The sequence below is a fragment of the Schistocerca cancellata genome, chromosome 12 (assembly GCF_023864275.1).
Source record: "Schistocerca cancellata isolate TAMUIC-IGC-003103 chromosome 12, iqSchCanc2.1, whole genome shotgun sequence".
Lineage (NCBI taxonomy): Eukaryota > Metazoa > Arthropoda > Insecta > Orthoptera > Acrididae > Schistocerca > Schistocerca cancellata.
Window position 1 is genome coordinate 116,276,329 of NC_064637.1, and position 17,994 is coordinate 116,294,322.

General features: G+C 45.4%; 1 protein-coding gene and 1 non-coding gene across 2 annotated transcripts in view; one reads left to right on the forward strand and one right to left on the reverse strand.

Moving 5' to 3' along the window:
* Window positions 1-17,994, forward strand: part of LOC126109589 (glutamate-gated chloride channel) — a 519,836-nt gene that overhangs the window by 196,026 nt on the left and 305,816 nt on the right. The gene's annotated exons all lie outside the window — the stretch shown is intronic.
* Window positions 9,488-9,569, reverse strand: Trnap-ugg (transfer RNA proline (anticodon UGG)). Its single transcript has one exon. It is a non-coding gene; the product is annotated as a tRNA-Pro (tRNA).

The window sequence follows — 17,994 nt, forward strand, 5'->3', positions numbered from 1 at the left end:
AACAAGAGGATATAATCTGAGTTAACACCGAAAATTTCCAACAAACGCCGGATTATACAACTGACATCAGACGCCAAGTACTGTGCCACATTAATTACAGTTCAACTGGATGTGGTGGCTTTTCAGTACATTATCCACGTAAAAACTCATTCAGTTTCATTACAACAAAATTATTCTAAAGTAATGTTTTTAACATCTCTAGTAACCATCAGTTCTATAGTGTTCATTGATTATTCAATTAAAGAATTTATTGCCACCACAGTACTCATTGTACTTTCAGTACAATGCAAATTCAGTAACATTAAAATCATTACAGACACTTGGTGTAGATCAATCTTACAACTAGTTCAAATGTTTATCATATGTGTGTGTATATTGTGTTACGTAAATGTTGTTCGCCTGCTAGGCGTGATTAACGTACACCAGTTAGTGCATTCTGTTCAGTCACTTCAAAGAGGTTATTTTTGTTAATGAAAATCAGAATTCATTTAACATTCGATTTCATGTACGCCATCGCCAATATTTATTCAGTAATTCCGTGTAGTAGTCTGAACTACATAGCAAAGCTATTCAGGCTTTATTACACGCGATAGCCGCTTTCCAGACGTCCGATGCCGCACGGTCTAAAAATATAACAGTACATTCGGACAGTGGCATCGCAAGCGTTGGCACACTTTTGCAAACAGTGAAGGAGAATATATCATTGACGACTACAGTGTCTGTTATGTGTATCTGTTTTCTTTATTAAATTTATGCAAAAACGCTACGAACTTATTCATCAACACAGTATTATTAACTGCGACCTTATTGACAATAAATTACGGATTTAGTCGTACGACTGAGACGATACTCCATAGACAAGCAGTTTAATTACATTCATGGGGGACCCAAAAACAGACCAGTATACAGGGTGCTACAAAAAGGTACGGCCAAACATTCAGGAAACATTCCTCACACACAAATAAAGAAAAGATGTTATGTGGACATGTGTCCGTAAACGCTTAATTTCCATGTTAGAGCTCATTTTAGTTTCGTCAGTATGTACTGTACTTCCTCGATTCACCACCAGTTGGCCCAACTGAAGGAAGGTAATGTTGACTTCGGTGCTTGTGTTGACATGCGACTCATTGCTCTACAGTACTAGCATCAAGCACATCAGTACGTAGCATCAACAGGTTAGCGTTCATCACGAACGTGGTTTTACAGTCAGTCCAATGTTTACAAATGCGGAGTTGGCAGATGCCCATGTGATGTATGGATTAGCACGGGGCAATAGCCGTGGCGCGGTACGTTTGTATCGAGACAGATTTCCAGAACGAAGGTGTCCTGAAAGGAAGACGTTCGAAGCAATTGATCGGCGTCCTAGGGAGCACGGAATAGTCCAGCCTATGACTCGCGACTGGTGAAGACCTAGAACGACGAGGACACCTGCAATGGACGAGGCAGTTCCTCGTGCAGTTGACGATAACCCTAATGTCAGCGTCAGAGAAGTTGCTGCTGTACAAGGTAACGTTGACCATGTCACTGTATGGAGAGTGCTACGGGAGAACCAGTTGTTTCCGTACCATGTACAGCGTGTGCAGGCACTATCAGCAGCTGATTGGCCTCCACGGGTACACTCCTGCGAACGGTTCATCCAACAATGTGTCAATCTTCATTTCAGTGCAAATGTTCTCTTTACGGAAGAGGCTTCATTCCACCGTGATCAAATTGTAAATTTTCACATGTGTGGGCTGACGAGAATCCGCACGCAATTGTGCAATCACGTCATCAACACAGATTTTCTGTGAACGTGTGGGCAGGCATTGTTGGTGATGTCTTGATTGGGCCCCATGTTCTTCCACCTACGCTCAATGGATCACGTTATCATGATTTCATACGGGATACTCTACCTGTGCTGCTAGAATGTGTGCCTTTACAAGTACGACACAACATGTGCTTCATGCACGATGGAGCTCCTCCACATTTCAGTCCAAGTGTTCGTACGCTTCTCAACAACAGATTCGGTGACCGATGGATTGGTAGAGGCAGACCAATTCCATAGCCTCCACGCTCTCCTGACCTCAACACTCTTGACTTTCATTTATGGGGCATTCGAAAGCTCTTGTCTACGCAACCCCGGTACCAAATGTAGAGACTCTTCGTGCTCGTATTGTGGATGGCTGTGATACAATACGCCATTCTCCAGGGCTGCATCAGCGCATCAGGGATTCCATGCGACGGAGGGTGGATGCATGTATCCTCGCTAACGGAGGACATTTTGAGTGTTTCCTGTAACAAAGTGTTTGATGTCATGCTGGTACGTTCAGTTGCTGTGTGTTTCCATTCCATGATTAATGTGATTTGAAGAGAAGTAATAAAATGAGCTCTAACAAGGAAAGTAAGCGTTGCCGGACACATGTCCACATAACATATTTTCTTTCTTTGTGTGTATGGAATGGTTCCTGAAAGTTTGGCCGTACCTTTTTGTAACACCCTGTATAATAAACTGCAGGTAGATAAAAATGTTTTTTTTTTTCTAAGATGTATCGATTGTGCCCTGACTGAGACTGAACTACCTGGGAGTAATTACGCCCAAACTTCGCAGAGCCGAAGGCGACCTATAATTGCAGCTGAGCTGTAACCCCTTCCGCCTCTCTGGCATCGGTCGGCGGGCAGCGCTTTGTCGTCGCCACCGCAGCCGTCACCTTTAAGTCTGGCAGCTCCATTGAAAGCGAGCTCATTAAAAGGTTTGCGCTCCCTGAAAGCGCGGCCAACCTCGAGAGCGCCGGCTGGCCCCTTAAAACTCTCCGGCTGGCTGCCCGCACCATCTTGCGCGGGAAAGGCCCTGTTTTGATACTTGGTACACGCTAACTGGCATTCCTTTCCTTTCTTCGGCAGTTGGTATTTACTAAGCCGCACAACCATACTTGTATACAACATATACACTCCTGGAAATGGAAAAAAGAACACATTGACACCGGTGTGTCAGACCCACCATACTTGCTCCGGACACTGCGAGAGGGCTGCACAAGCAATGATCACACGCACGGCACAGCGGACACACCAGGAACCGCGGTGTTGGCCGTCGAATGGCGCTAGCTGCGCAGCATTTGTGCACTGCCGCCGTCAGTGTCAGCAAGTTTGCCGTAGCATACGGAACTCCATCGCAGTCTTTAACACTGGTAGCATGCCGCGACAGCGTGGACGCGAACCGTATGTGCAGTTGACGGACTTTGAGCGAGGGCATATAGTGGGCATGCGGGAGGCCGGGTGGACGTACCGCCGAATTGCTCAACACGTGGGGCGTGAGGTCTCCACAGTACATCGATGTTGTCCCCAGTGGTCGGCGGAAGGTGCACGTGCCCGTCGACCTGGGACCGGACCGCAGCGACGCACGGATGCACGCCAAGACCGTAGGATCCTACGCAGTGCCGTAGGGGACCGCACCGCCACTTCCCAGCAAATTAGGGACACTGTTGCTCCTGGGGTATCGGCGAGGACCATTCGCAACCGTCTCCATGAAGCTGGGCTACGGTCCCGCACACCGTTAGGCCGTCTTCCGCTCACGCCCCAACATCGTGCAGCCCGCCTCCAGTGGTGTCGCGACAGGCGTGAATGGAGGGACGAATGGAGACGTGTCGTCTTCAGCGATGAGAGTCGCTTCTGCCTTGGTGCCAATGATGGTCGTATGCGTGTTTGGCGCCGTGCAGGTGAGCGCCACAATCAGGACTGCATACGACCGAGGCACACAGGGGCAACACCCGGCATCATGGTGTGGGGAGCGATCTCCTACACTGGCCGTACACCACTGGTGATCATCGAGGGGACACTGAATAGTGCACGGTACATCCAAACCGTCATCGAACCCATCGTTCTACCATTCCTAGACCGGCAAGGGAACTTGCTGTTCCAACAGGACAATGCACGTCCGCATGTATCCCGTGCCACCCAACGTGCTCTAGAAGGTGTAAGTCAACTACCCTGGCCAGCAAGATCTCCGGATCTGTCCCCCATTGAGCATGTTTGGGACTGGATGAAGCGTCGTCTCACGCGGTCTGCACGTCCAGCACGAACGCTGGTCCAACTGAGGCGCCAGGTGGAAATGGCATGGCAAGCCGTTCCACAGGACTACATCCAGCATCTCTACGATCGTCTCCATGGGAGAATAGCAGCCTGCATTGCTGCGAAAGGTGGATATACACTGTACTAGTGCCGACATTGTGCATGCTCTGTTGCCTGTGTCTATGTGCCTGTGGTTCTGTCAGTGTGATCATGTGATGTAACTGACCCCAGGAATGTGTCAATAAAGTTTCCCCTTCCTGGGACAATGAATTCACGGTGTTCTTATTTCAATTTCCAGGAGTGTAGTTTTCGGACTCCATATACACTCATGCTCATAAATTAAGGATAATGCTGATACATGGTGAAACAACGGTCTGGTGGGCGGTTTTCGGGTTTAAACCAACACCGACTCAAAGGAATGCCTCGGCGCTTGTTCGCGACGTCACGTCAGCTAGGCACGGCGAACGCCAGGTCTGTTGCAGCCATACTCATAATGGTGGTGTCTCCCTCTCTGACACAGGAAAATGTGAAACTACTGGCGGTAGTTGACCAACACACATTGTTCTGAGAGATTTCTGCAATCAATTAATTGTACAATTCATTACACTTCTCAACAAATAGTGAACTCCTGAACTTAAATTTCCACCTGTTTTAAGGATTGACATACAAAAACAACTTCATGGTCCAGCAGCAACAGAATTCGTGCTTCTATACCTTATTTGTAAATCTGAGGAAGTTACGTTTGTACTGGGTTGCTTTTACAAGAAACTGTGAACATATTGGTGCTCTTCTTTAGGTATCTTGGTTGAGTATGGGGTGAGGAGCACTGAATGTTAATGAAATATCTTGCGATTGTACACGTTGAGGGAGGGGGTGGGGGACAGAAGAAGAGGCAAAAGAGAGATACTTGTTTTATCAAATAAAATTTTTTTTATCTTATTAAGTTTCTCCTTTCAGTTGCAAGAGGGGAATATTTATCTTTTCTAATGTGCATGTTTAAAAAAGTTTAAGCTCAGCAGTATTTTCGATGTATGAAGCTATTTTGTTTCCTGTTTAGAATTGCCTTCGTTGAAAACGACTGTAACCTAATGACTGGCAACAGCTGGACATTTACACATGTAAATTAGTTCACATTTCCAGTGACGATGTCAAATGAAAGTAAATAAATAAATTAATAAATAAATAAAAGAAACGAGTTAGTTGTAAGGGGGTTGGGGTAAGTTTCGATGACAAAATGAATCAAGTAAATATAGTTACTTGAATGTAAAATTTCCGAAGCTTGCAATGGGGCAAAGCATCTTCTCATATTGGTCTACGTTTGTTTCGACAGGATTCAGTAATACAGAACTACGATCTTCATTTGTAGCTTTACGATAGTAAGAAAATCTTTCATCTAAATAAAACTGCAGAATCCAAAACAATATCAAACATTTTGTCCAAAAATAAGAGATTTATAGTGATAAGCACGCCCAGGCGTTTCTGCCTGCAACAGACCTGGCGTTCGCCGTGCCTAGCTGACGTGGCGTCACCAACAAGCGGCGAGGCCTTCCTTTGATTCGGTGTTGGTTTAAATCACCTCGGGGTATGACCATGTGGTGCATCTGACCTGCGGTCATCGCACGGTGGCGCTGGCAGCAGTCCACATACGCAGAGGTGTGTTGATGCATGTCAGAGTATGGTGCAGCGAGTAACTGTGCAGACGTTTTCAGACGTGCTAATGGTGACTGTGTGTTGAAAATGGCTCAAAGAACACATATTGATGACGTTGGGTAGAATACCAGGGAGACTGGAGGCTGTTCAAACGCAGCAGGTTGTAGCATGGGCCCTCCTTGTGCCACAAAGAGTGATCTCAAGATTATTGCAACGATTGCAGCAGACAGGAAACGTGTCCAGGTGATACAGTACGGTACGTCCACACCACAAGAAGACCGGTATCTCACCATCAGTGCCCGCAGACGGCCACCGAGTACTGCAGGTAGCCTTGCTCGGGACCTTACCGCAGCCACTGGAACAGTTGTCTCCAGACACACAGTCTCCGGACGACTGAACACTCACGGTTTATTCGCCCGGAGACCTGCAAGGTGCATTCCACTGACCCGTGGTCATAGGAGAGCCCGTAAAGCCTGGTGTCAAGAACACAGTACATGGTCATTGGAACAGTGGTCCGAGATTAAGTTCACGGACGAGTCCAGGTACAGTCTGAACAGTGACTCTCGCCGGGTTTTCATCTGGCGTGAACCAGCAACCAGATACCAGCCCCTTAATGTCCTTGAAATGGACCTGTATGGAGATCGTGGTTTGATGGTGTGGGGTGGGATTATGATTAGTGCACGTACGCCCCTGCTTGTCTTTGACAGAGGAACTGTAACAGGTCAGGTGCATTGGGACATCATTTTGCACCAGTATGTCCGCTTTTTCAGGGGTGCAGTGGGTCCCACCTTCCTCCTGATGGACGATAACTCACGGCCCCACCGACCTGCCATTGTGGAGGAGTACCTTGAAACAGAAGACATCAGGCGAATACAGTGGCCTGCCTGTTCTCCAGACCTAAATCCCATCGAGCACGTGTGGGCTGCTCTCGGTCCACGTATCGCTGCACATCTTCAAACCCCTACGATACTGCAGGAGCTCCGACAGGCACTGGTGCAAGAATGGGACGCTATACCCCAGCAGCTGCTCGACCACCTGATCCAGAGTATGCCAACCCGTTGTGCGGCTTGTGTAAGTGTGCGTGGTGATCATATCCCATATTGATGTCGTGGTACATGGGCAGGAAACAGTGGCGTCTTGTAGCACATGTGTTTCGGGACGGTTTCCTCAACTTATCACCAGTACCGTGGACTTACAGATCCGTATATCCGTGTCATGTGTGTTCCCTATGTGCCTATGCTATTAGCGCCAGTTTTGTACAGTGCTACGTTGTGTGTCACCACATTCCCCAAGTATTCCTAATTTATGAGCATGAGTGTATAAGGGCGATCAAAAATTTTCCGTTCGAGGACGTTGGTGCTGCGTGTATGTAACGCAGAGCTACTCCGATGCTGGTATACAAGCACCGACATGTATGCAAGGGATTAGTGTGGTATTCCTGTCTTTCCAACGTGCGTGTAGTGAATGCCGAAACTTGAACTATGACGACATAGTTGTGTTTATTAAATGTATGGAAAAACGCTGCGAACTTAATGTTATTAACTGCGACCTTCCTGACACTAAATCACGAAGCAGTCGTACAACTGAGACGATACTCCGGAGGCACACAATTTGATTACATTCATGGGGACTCAAAACGGAAGAAACACCACATATCAACATAATTAAGGCGATGACGGCGAATGATTTCTTCATTGCAGATGCGCACCAAGCTCGATCTCTTACAGGTATCGGCGAGATGACGTGATTATTGAGGCTAATGAGCAGGGGAAGAAATCTGTAGTGTGTGGTACAAGTTGAGAATTTGGACCTGAAGGGAGACGTGCTAGGGCAGTCCGTGCTGTTACAGTGACCACTGTGTCCGGATGGCGTAGTGATCACCGCACCTGCCAAGTAAGCGGGAGACTTGGGTTCGAATCTCACTGCAGCGCAAACTTTCATGTTGCCCCATTAACATAAATCAACGCTCACTGATAGCTAATGTCTTTAATTCTTTAGTGTTTTTATGGCGACATTATTACCAAACGCGCCCATACGGGAGCAAAGAGCTGTTATTTTTTTCTCGGCTGCCCAAGGACGAACACCAGTAGAAATCCTGCATGTTTGTAGAAAGTCACCGTTGCGAAATGGTGCGACAAGTTCCGCACTTTGTATGTCCATCCTTTTGGCAGAAGGTGTTTGGGACGGCGGCCGTTTACTATTGTCACGAAATGAGACACCTATAGCCGCCCTTGTGATTATTTCGTTGCAGCCAGTTTTCAGCGCTTCAGTGCGCCATCTTCAGGCTGTAGTTGATGCGGAACGGGTTGATATGATCCCTATAGATATCGCATCAGTTGCCAGCATAACTGGATACGCAGATAATGTGTCAGCATCTCCATGTTTTCGCGGCGTAAAGACTGTTCCATAAATTCCGGGCGTGCAGCCGCATAAATTTCACTTGTTCTTCTAATATTGCAGTTCAATACCGTCCAGCCATCTCCAGAGTGAGCCGAGGTGACTAACGCTCCAGCACTTGCTCCGCCCATTTAAACCCGAGTACCGAACCACTGCGTATGCTGCCAAAGATACACGAGGCACCAGAGACGTTGATAGGCGGCAAAGAGGTGTAACATATGCATGGATATGAAATCTATGGCTGCACGGTCGATCCACACGGTGATATCGATGTGTCACGACGTCTTTAAGATTTAATTACAGAAATTGCCGGCTTCCATGATCTCTATTAATTAAATTCGTCGCCAACCTAATATCAGTTGCTTCTTTCACTACTGAGTCCTAGAAGTATGAAGTCGAGGCTTAAATTTCGATGTTATTTTAGACCATAGAGTGCCCAGTGTCAATACAGTGCGAGGTCCTAATGTGCCCGTTGTGTTCATGTGGGGACTCTGGACAGGCCGCTACATTTCTAAGTGTGTAAGCTTTTTATAAACAGTGTATGTGAGAAAAGTGGACATACTGATTTCAAAAACTTTCTCACGTAACGTCTACTTCACATATCGTACTCAATTGCTGAGAAAAGCTGGCTGATGATTGTCCCTTTGTTGCGTATATTGTGTGGTGAAATGAAACTTCAAACTTCATGAAACACAAAATGTCAAATAAAAAAAATGAATCTAATTAAATTCCAAAAGAAACTAATTATATGGTCAATGAAAACTAAAGAACTAAAACTCAGTACCGAAGTACATTATGAACGTTGCGTGATACGAAGTGCAATGTTTGACATGGAATATAATAGAATATTCACAGAAATAAATTATTGTTCTACTCCGAAGAAAATAACTTTTAGAAATTACCAACCGAAAATTGATGTGCTTGCTATTGTTAGCACGATACGTGACAATCCAGACCACACACTGTTTGTCCTAGAATGCAAGGCGACATTTGCCCTAAAATAAGTGACTTACCTCTCGCTCAGCTTGCTATTTTTGTGTCACGAGAATAAGTTCTCGAAACCAAATACAAATCAGCAGAGGCAATAGCTGAAAAAATTAATTTACTGTAAAATTTTTTGCTTCCCAGAAATAACATGTAGCTGCGTGGGGCGTGAGGTGCAATGCATACAAGGCAAATATTTAGAACTGTGCTATGAATCAGGGAGACAGGATTTACTTTAAAGAAAATCCTTCTTGATAAATCACTGGTTTGTGACAAAAGGACTGCACAACGTAAGAAGACTCTAACAATTACAAAATTCTCTCATTACAAAAAAACTACCAACATTTCAACCAACTGACTATTAGCTGCTTACAGGCGGTGATAAATATCAATGGGGACAGTTGAAAATGTGTACTCCGACCGGGGCTCGAACCCGGAATCTCCTGCATCCATGGCAGACGCTCTATCCGACTGAGCCATCGAGGACACAGAGTATAGTGCGACTGCAGCGACTTCCCTGGTACGCTCACAGTGAGACCCACATTTCCAACTTACTGACCCCACACTATATTTGTAGTGTCCCCATTGATATTTACCATCGCGCTGTAAGCAGCTAATTTGTAATTTCAGTTGAGTTATACGTGACATAATGAAAAACAGAAAAATCATATTATCACAAATAGTTCTGAGAGGCAAAGATTTCCTTTAGTTAATAGTTCTGACGAATGAACTGTTCATTCTTACGTATGCGTTCGTTACCTATAAAATTTCTCTAAAATTTTCTTCAGTCATAAAAAGAACGGGAAAGAGCCGCCAGGGTAGCAGAGAGTGCTAACGCGCTGCTTCTTGGACTCGGGTAGGCGCGCCGGCCCCAAATCGAATCTGCCCGGCGGACTAACGACGAGGGCCAGTGTGCCGACCAGCCTGGATGTTGGTTTTAGGCGATTTTCCACATTCCGCTAGGTGAATACCGGGCTGGTTCCCCACGTTCCGCCTCAGTTACACGACTCGCAAACATCTGACACACGTTCACAGTATTCCACGGGTTACACTAGACGCAGACAATTGGGTACACACATTCTGTCCCAGGGGGGGGAGGAAGGGGGGAGGGGGGGGGGGAATGGGGTGGCGGCAGGAAGGGCATCCGGCCACCCCTTAAAATTAACACGCCAAATCCGGCTAACCATACCAGCAGACCCCGCAAGTCGGGATTAATGCTTGGAAAGAGAGATAAAAAGAACGAGAAAGTATTAAAAATGAGTTTTCATCTCCATAGCTACACCCGATAGCGTATCCCAGAGTCACAGAAAACACTCAATCTCTGAAAAACTCAACAGCTCGCTACACTGCCTCAAATGAAAATGCCCCACCGCTGCACCACTGACTGACTAGCAGGTCAACCACAGACAGAACTAAACAGTCACGGAACTTACTCCCTACTTACGCAGTGCGCTCCTTGATCTGTGTCAAAGTACAGTAAAGGTGAATTATTTACAATAGTGGAAAACATATGAGAACCTTACAAGGGGATCACACCATAACCACAAAGAATACCTCCATACTGTAATACCACCGTTTCTGTACTTCACTCTCAGCACTACAGACGGTAGGGGATGACGTTACGCAGGGATTCGCCAAACCGAAACCCTTCCATTGGACTGCCACAGGGTATAGTGTGATTAATCACTCAAAATCACTCGTTTTCAGTCATCCGCTGTCCGGTGGGTCGCTCGGCACTGACTGCAGAGATGCGTGACTCATGATGAGTTGCTCGATCATTGTACCGCATTAATTTTTAACTCTGTACGTATATTCATTGTATCTGAGGAGCTGGAAGCATTTTGAAACTAATGCATGATTTCTTCCTCTGATTTCACGCGATTTTTTTACAACCACCCTTCGCAATGCCATACGCCCTCTGTCAGTACATGAGGTCTGCCTGGTTTTGCTGTGGAATTCCCACCTCACTTAGAGTTCCCACCTCACTATCACATCACTAGCTGTCTACTAGGGTAGCTTTAGAAGGGCTGGCATGTCCGAAAGATTTGTTACTCAGGTGACCAGTTCCCATGCGAAGTAACTGAGCTCTGCTGACAGACCCATTCTGCTGTTAATGTTTCTACTGACTACACAATACACCCCGCCTCCTTTGCTGCTGCTGGGTCTGCCTCTTGTGATATCTGGTGGTCAGTTCTGCATTACGTAGGGATGTTAGGGTACTTTTCATCAGCGCTCTCTCTCTCGCTCTCTCTCACTCTCTGTCTCTCTCTCTCTCTCTCTCTCTCTCTCTCTCTCTCTCTCTCTCGCTCTCCCACTCTCTCTCTCTCTCTCTCTCTCTCTCTCTCTCGCTCTCCCTCTCGCTCTCTCTCGCTCTCTCGCTCTCCCACTCTCTCTCTCTCTCTCTCTCGCTCTCTCTCTCTCTCTCTCTCTCTCTCTCTCTCTCTCTCTCTCGCTCTCTCGCTCTCTCTCTCTCTCGCTCTCTCACTCTCGCACTCTCTCTCCTGCTCTCTCTCTCTCTCGCTCTCTCTCTCTCTCTCTCTCTCTCTCGCGGCCGGCCGTGGTGGCCAAGAGGTTAAAGGCTCTACAGTCTGGAACCGTGCGGCCGCTACGGTCGCAGGTTCGAATCCTGCCTCGCGCATGGATGTGTGTGATGTCCTTAGGTTAGTTAGGTTTAAGTAGTTCTAAGTTCTAGGGGACTGATGACCTTTGAAGTTAAGTCCCATAGTGCTTAGAGCCATTTGAACCATTTGAACTCTCTCTCTCTCTCTCTCACTCTCGCACTCTCTCTATCCCGCTCTCTCTCTCTCTCTCTCTCGCTCTCCCGCTCTCTCGCTCTCTCGCTCTCTCTCTCTCTCTCTCTCTCTCTCTCTCTCTCTCTCTCACTCTCTCTCTCGCCCTCCCATATTATATTTTTTATTTCATAGTAGATTTAAGTAGTTCACTGTAGATAAAAGGAGAGCACTTGATTCCCTCGTGGTTTGTTCATGCTGCAGGACAATGATTCGAAAATATACGACAGCGATCTTAGAGACCTTTGTAAAAATGCGACGTCAAAACAGCTACAAGAGACATGCCTAGAACGGTGGAAAGTAGTGACAGACTGACAGACTGTACGGAAACAGTGCCACTTGTATAGCACTTAATGCGTGGGAGCATCATGAGAGTTCAAAGTAACCTTGAAAGAAGCAGCATTGATCGTCCTTGAATTAAGGTGCAGGTCAATCTTTTTCCTTCAAAATACTTACGTAGCACGTCCAACGAGTAAATGATCAGTCTTTGCTGGTGAACCCTGAGATGCCCTGTGCGACTCACAGAGCGTGAGCAGCTAGTCTCTCTGCCATGGTAGGCACACAGAGAATCTTGAGTCCGAAGGAATGCAACAACTCCTCCACGAGTCACAGTTGGCGGAAATAAAGGACATGGGTGTGGCAGCTGTTAAGCTAGCTACAGGCGTGGTCGGGACGACTTGGATGGGTGTAGAACTTGATGTGAAAGGAATTGGTTCCATAGTGAAGTCGTTGTCTGCTAAAACGACATGATGGCTTCCTCCTGCTTGAACAGAGCGATGCGAAGCGGACGTACGACACTGGACTCGTATTCGGGAGAATGCAGGTTCAAACTCCCATTCGGTTAGCCAGATTTTGGCTTTCTATGATTAGCTACTTAGGGTCAAGTCGAATGCCGGGATGGTTCCTTTGAAAGAAAGCAGTCGATCTCCTTCGCCATTCTTCCCTAATCAGAGGTCTGCTCCATTGGAAATGTTGTTATCCTATGATGATTTCGTAGCGAATGCTAGTGCAGTTACTGGAGATAATTTTATTCGTTTCCTCCTCAGAGGTAACAAACGTGGCAAACACTAGCAGCATTATAAAGCGCTCAAGTAAGAAAAACAGACTTGTCGGAGGATGCCGACAACGGACATGGAGCGGGCACCCCAACAATCTACTCAGGACTCTGTCTGAATATGAAAAACAAGGGTTTTAAAGGATTGTGGCGCCACATTATTTATTGCTATATATAGTGGGCCTGCCATTCTGCCAACATTTACAGCCATCGGCCCAACGTGGAGCTCTGCACCTACCTGATGCCTCTGACCAACCACGTTTGGGTCCTTTCTGTCTTACTCTTTAGGCGGGGTTGTCTCTGGCCTTGGCGTAACAAACTAAAAATTCGGTAGCAACAGTGTACGGCTGAATACTAAATGTCAGTACCTTCACATTATGGTTCGCAAAAACAGTGTTTCACATTACTTGGCCCCGTCCTGAGACCTCTCGCGAGTGGGGCACTATATCCCACTTTATCGATATATTAGGCGATATCGATGTATTTCGAGGTATCGGTATATTTCAATACATAGACATTTTTAGAAACGTAGATTAATTTCGATATACCGAAAAATTTTGAGATATCGGTACAATTCTATATACTGATATATAACTCTACATCGATTTATTTCGATGTACCTAGGCTTTCAGAGAATTCGATATATATCGAGAATTATGTATCTTTCGAGACACCGACATATTTCCAGAGATCAAAATATCTCGAAATACCGATATGTTCCACGCTGTCAATTTACTTCGATACATCAATATAATTCGAAGTATCGATGTATTACGATTTGTCGACATATTTCGACATGTCGCTATTTTCCGATATATCGATTTATTTCGGGATGTCTATAAATTTACATATCGACTTATTTCGCAATATCGTTTTGTTTCGAAATGTCGATATGTTTCTAAACATCGTTTTTCTTCGCTTTATCGATATTTTTGGATATATAGAAGCATATCAAGTTGTCGGCTTATTTCGAGGTATCGATATATTTCGGGATATCGTCTTATTTTGGTGTATCGAAACGTTTCGGGATATATCGATTTGATGTTTTGCAGATAATGGAAAGCATTGCCAAATGTTTTCTGAGTACCACTAGAAACATTTAGCAGCTATGAGTCACTTTTTTGCTTCGGGATTGTTTTCTGTGTAAATGATGTGTGCCAGGTAAGCAGATATCCAGAATCTCGTATCAAAAATGCTAGTGGCCATCTCTGTGTCCTACTTTTTACACTGTAATGAGAACACAACTTGTTCATATTATCAACGTCCTCCTTTTGTGCTTTTATTATAATGTATAGCATGTGGCTTTGAAAGAGGGCCAGGTAGAGGATGCATTGCAGATAACATTAGAACCGTTTCCTTGTTCTTCTCCTCTTTCGGAACATACGAACACAGAGAAACGTTATCTTCACTAAATCCTAATACAGACGACAGTTCTTGGCGTGAATAGGAAGTTTGCATTTCTGGCGGTACAAAGAAATTGCTTCTTTTCACAGTACCAACTGTGGACAAATCCCAAATCATCAACGGCCTTGCTAATGATAGAGTTGTGAAAAAATTGTGACCATATTTTTGCCAGAACCTATGAAATGGTGACGTAAATCCTTTACTACACTTTCCCCTTGATTAGTTTCTCTCCCTGAAGCAGATTTACCTGTATAAATTTGGCCTGTTATTGGATAAACATTTCGTAAGTCACAAACGCATCAAACCAGATTTGGCAGGCTTTGAGGGCGTGTATTGAGTAAATCTTCTCTTTCCTTTGTAAGGAAAAAGTTGCTCATCAGCTGTGATACAATCAGAAGGCACGTAGTTTTTACGAAGACGGGAAGCATGTCAGATACTGCAGCAGCTTTGCCACTTTTCAAACGCTCAGCCCTAGTGTTCACATTGTCTCATCTTGCAAATCTACATATCTGCCAAAGCCTGTTGAGGTATAAACTCGCATGATACACGGGGAATGCATTTGTTTTCCATATTTCCTTTGTGTGTTCAATGTTAAAGAAGCTTACTCCAGCCATAGTCAATATACCAAGATGTGCATCAAATTCTTCAGTTGTCAATGGACTCGACACTGTCGCTGCTCCTTCTGAATTGATCTGTCTTCCTGATGGTTTCACGTACTGTTATATTACACAATTTCTTCTGCAAATATACTCTTGAAGGCGTCTTTTATGGAAAAAAGTTTTGTTGTACGTGTTGGACAAGCCCTTTCCCGCAAAATATTACGCTTCGGCAGCATTAGCAACAAATAATCCTGAGTTAATAACAAGCATCAAAACAGATACAGGTATTAGTGAACACAGGTCTGCCGTAGCGAGACCGAATATTGTAACCCCCAAATCCTCCAAAAATAAACGAAAAACCTATCTATTCAAAAATGCAAATAAAAATTCACTTGACGCCTTCCTGAGAGACAATCTCTACTCTTTCAACATTAACAATATAAGTGTAGAACAGATGTGGCTTGAATTCAAAGAAATAATATCGGGAGCAATTGAGATCCTCCTTGGTACGCAAAACGGGTCAGAACGCTGTTGCAGAAACAACGAAACAAACATGCCAAATTTAAACAGGCGCAAAATACTCCAGATTGCCGATTTTTTTTACAGAAGCTCGAAATTTAGCGCGGAATTCAATGCGAGATGCTTAGAATAGTTTCCACAACGAAACTGCCTCGAAACCTGACGGAAAATCCAAAGAGATTCTGGTCGTATGTGAAGTAGCGGCAAGACACAATCAGTGCCTTCTCTGCGCGATAGGAACGGAGGTACTATCGAAGACAGTGCTGCCAAAAACAGAGTCACTAAACACAGCCTTCCGAAAGGCCTTCACAAAAGACGAAGAAGTAAATATTCCAGAATTAGAATAGAGAACAGCTGCCATCGTGAGTAACGTAGAAGTAAATATCCTCGAAGTAGTGGAGCAACTTAAATCACTTAATAAAAGCAAGATTTCTGGTCCAGACACTATACCAATTAGGTTGCTGATACAATAGCTCCATACTTAAGAATCATATACAACCGTTCGCTCGGAGAAAGATCCGTACCCAAAGGCTGGAAAGTTGCACAGGTCATACCAATATTCAAGAAAGGTGGTAGGAGTTCAAATGGTTCAAATGGCTCTTAGCACTATGGGACTTAACTTCTGAGGTCAGCAGTCCCCTAGAACTTAGGACTACTTAAACCTAACTAACCTAAGGACATCACACACATCAATGCCCGAGGCAGGATTCGAACCTGCGACCGTAGCGGTCGCGCGGTTCCAGACTGTAGGGCCTAGAACCGCTCGGCCACTCCGGCCGGCGGTGGTAGGAGTAATCCACTAAATTACAGGCCCATATCATAACACTGATATGCAGCAGGAGTTTGGAACATATATTGTGTTCGAACATTATGAATAACCTCGAAGAAAACGGTCTATTGACATACAGTCAACATGGGTTTAGGAAACATCGTTCTTGTGAAAACATAACTAGCTCTTTATTCACATGAAGTGTTGAGTGCTATTGACAAGGGATTGCTTTTGACACTGAACCACACAAGCGGCTCGTAGTGAAACTGCGTGCTTATGGAATATCGTCTCAGTTACGGGACTGGATTTGTGATTTCCTGTCAGAGAGGCCAAAGTTCATAGTAATTGACGGAAAGTCATCGAGTAAAACAGAAGTGACTTCTGTGGCATGTCACATTTAAAAGTATTACTTCAAATTCTAATTTTTTTTTATAGTGTACGATATAGCAAAATGTACAGGAGAGTCTAAAGCACATTATTTAATAGAAAACAGAAAATGCCAGATTTCATTGGGTTTGACAAACAATCTCACATTAACCTTTGGCATTCCCGTTCGCGAATTCAAAATTTCTCGCGCGTCATGTACAAGTTCCTCGGCTGGCCAGTATAGAGGTTTTATTCCTCTCCCCCCCCCCCCCCCCCGCCTCCACTCAGTCATGACTGTTGCTTTGTTGCTATACTGGGTCCTCGCCCGATCCTTCGCTAGTGACAGATCGTGCTGTTGTTGTGCCTTTTGAAATTTGTCCGTTGAAGGAAAGTATAGGAGAATACGAAAAAATACACCGAAAAGTCAAGAAACTGGTACACCAGCCTAATATCGTGTAGGGCCCCCGCGAGCACGCAGAAGTGCCGCAACACGACGTGGCATGGACTCGACTAATGTCTGAAGTAGTGCTGAATGGAACTGACACCATGAATCCTGCAGAGCAGTCCATAAATCCGTAAGAATACGAAGGGGTGGAGATCTCTTCTGAACAGCACGTTGTAGGGCATCCCAGATATACCCAATAATGAAACTTCCTGGCAGATTAGAACTGTGTGGAGGACCGAGACTCGAACTCGGGACTTTTGCCTTTCGCGGCCATCTGAGCTACATGCACGACTCACGCCCCGCCCTCGAACCGCGGTCTGACATACAGTATTAATCTGCCAGGAAGTTTCATATCAGCGCACACTCCTCTGAAAAGTGAAAATCTCATTCTGGAAACATCCCCCAGGCTGTGGCTAAGCCATGTCTCCATAATATCCTTACTTCCAGGAGAACTAGTTCTGCAAGGTTCGCAAGGTTCGCAGGAGAACTTCTGCGCGAAGTTTGGAAAGTAGGAGACGAGGTATTGGCTGAAGTAAAGCTGTGAGGACAGAGTGTGAGTCGTGCTTGGGTAGCTCAGATGGTAGAGCACTTGCCCGCGAAAAGCAAAGGTCCCGAGTTCGAGTCCCGGTCCCTCACACGGTTTTAATCTGCCAGGAAGTTTCATATCAGCGCACACTCCGCTGCAGTGTGAAAAATCTCATTATGCCCAATAATGTTCATGTTTGGGGAGTTCGGTGGCCAGCATAAGTGTTTAAACTCAGAAGAGTCATCCTGGAGCCACTCTGTAGCAATTCTGAACATGCGGGGTGTCGCATTGTTCTGCTCTAATTGTCCAAGTGCGTCGGAATGCACGATGTGTATGAATGGAAGCAGGTGATCAGACAGTACGTGTCACCTGTCAGAGTGCTATCCAGACGTATCAGGGGTCCCATATCACTTCAACTCCACTCGTCCCACATTATTACAGAGCATCC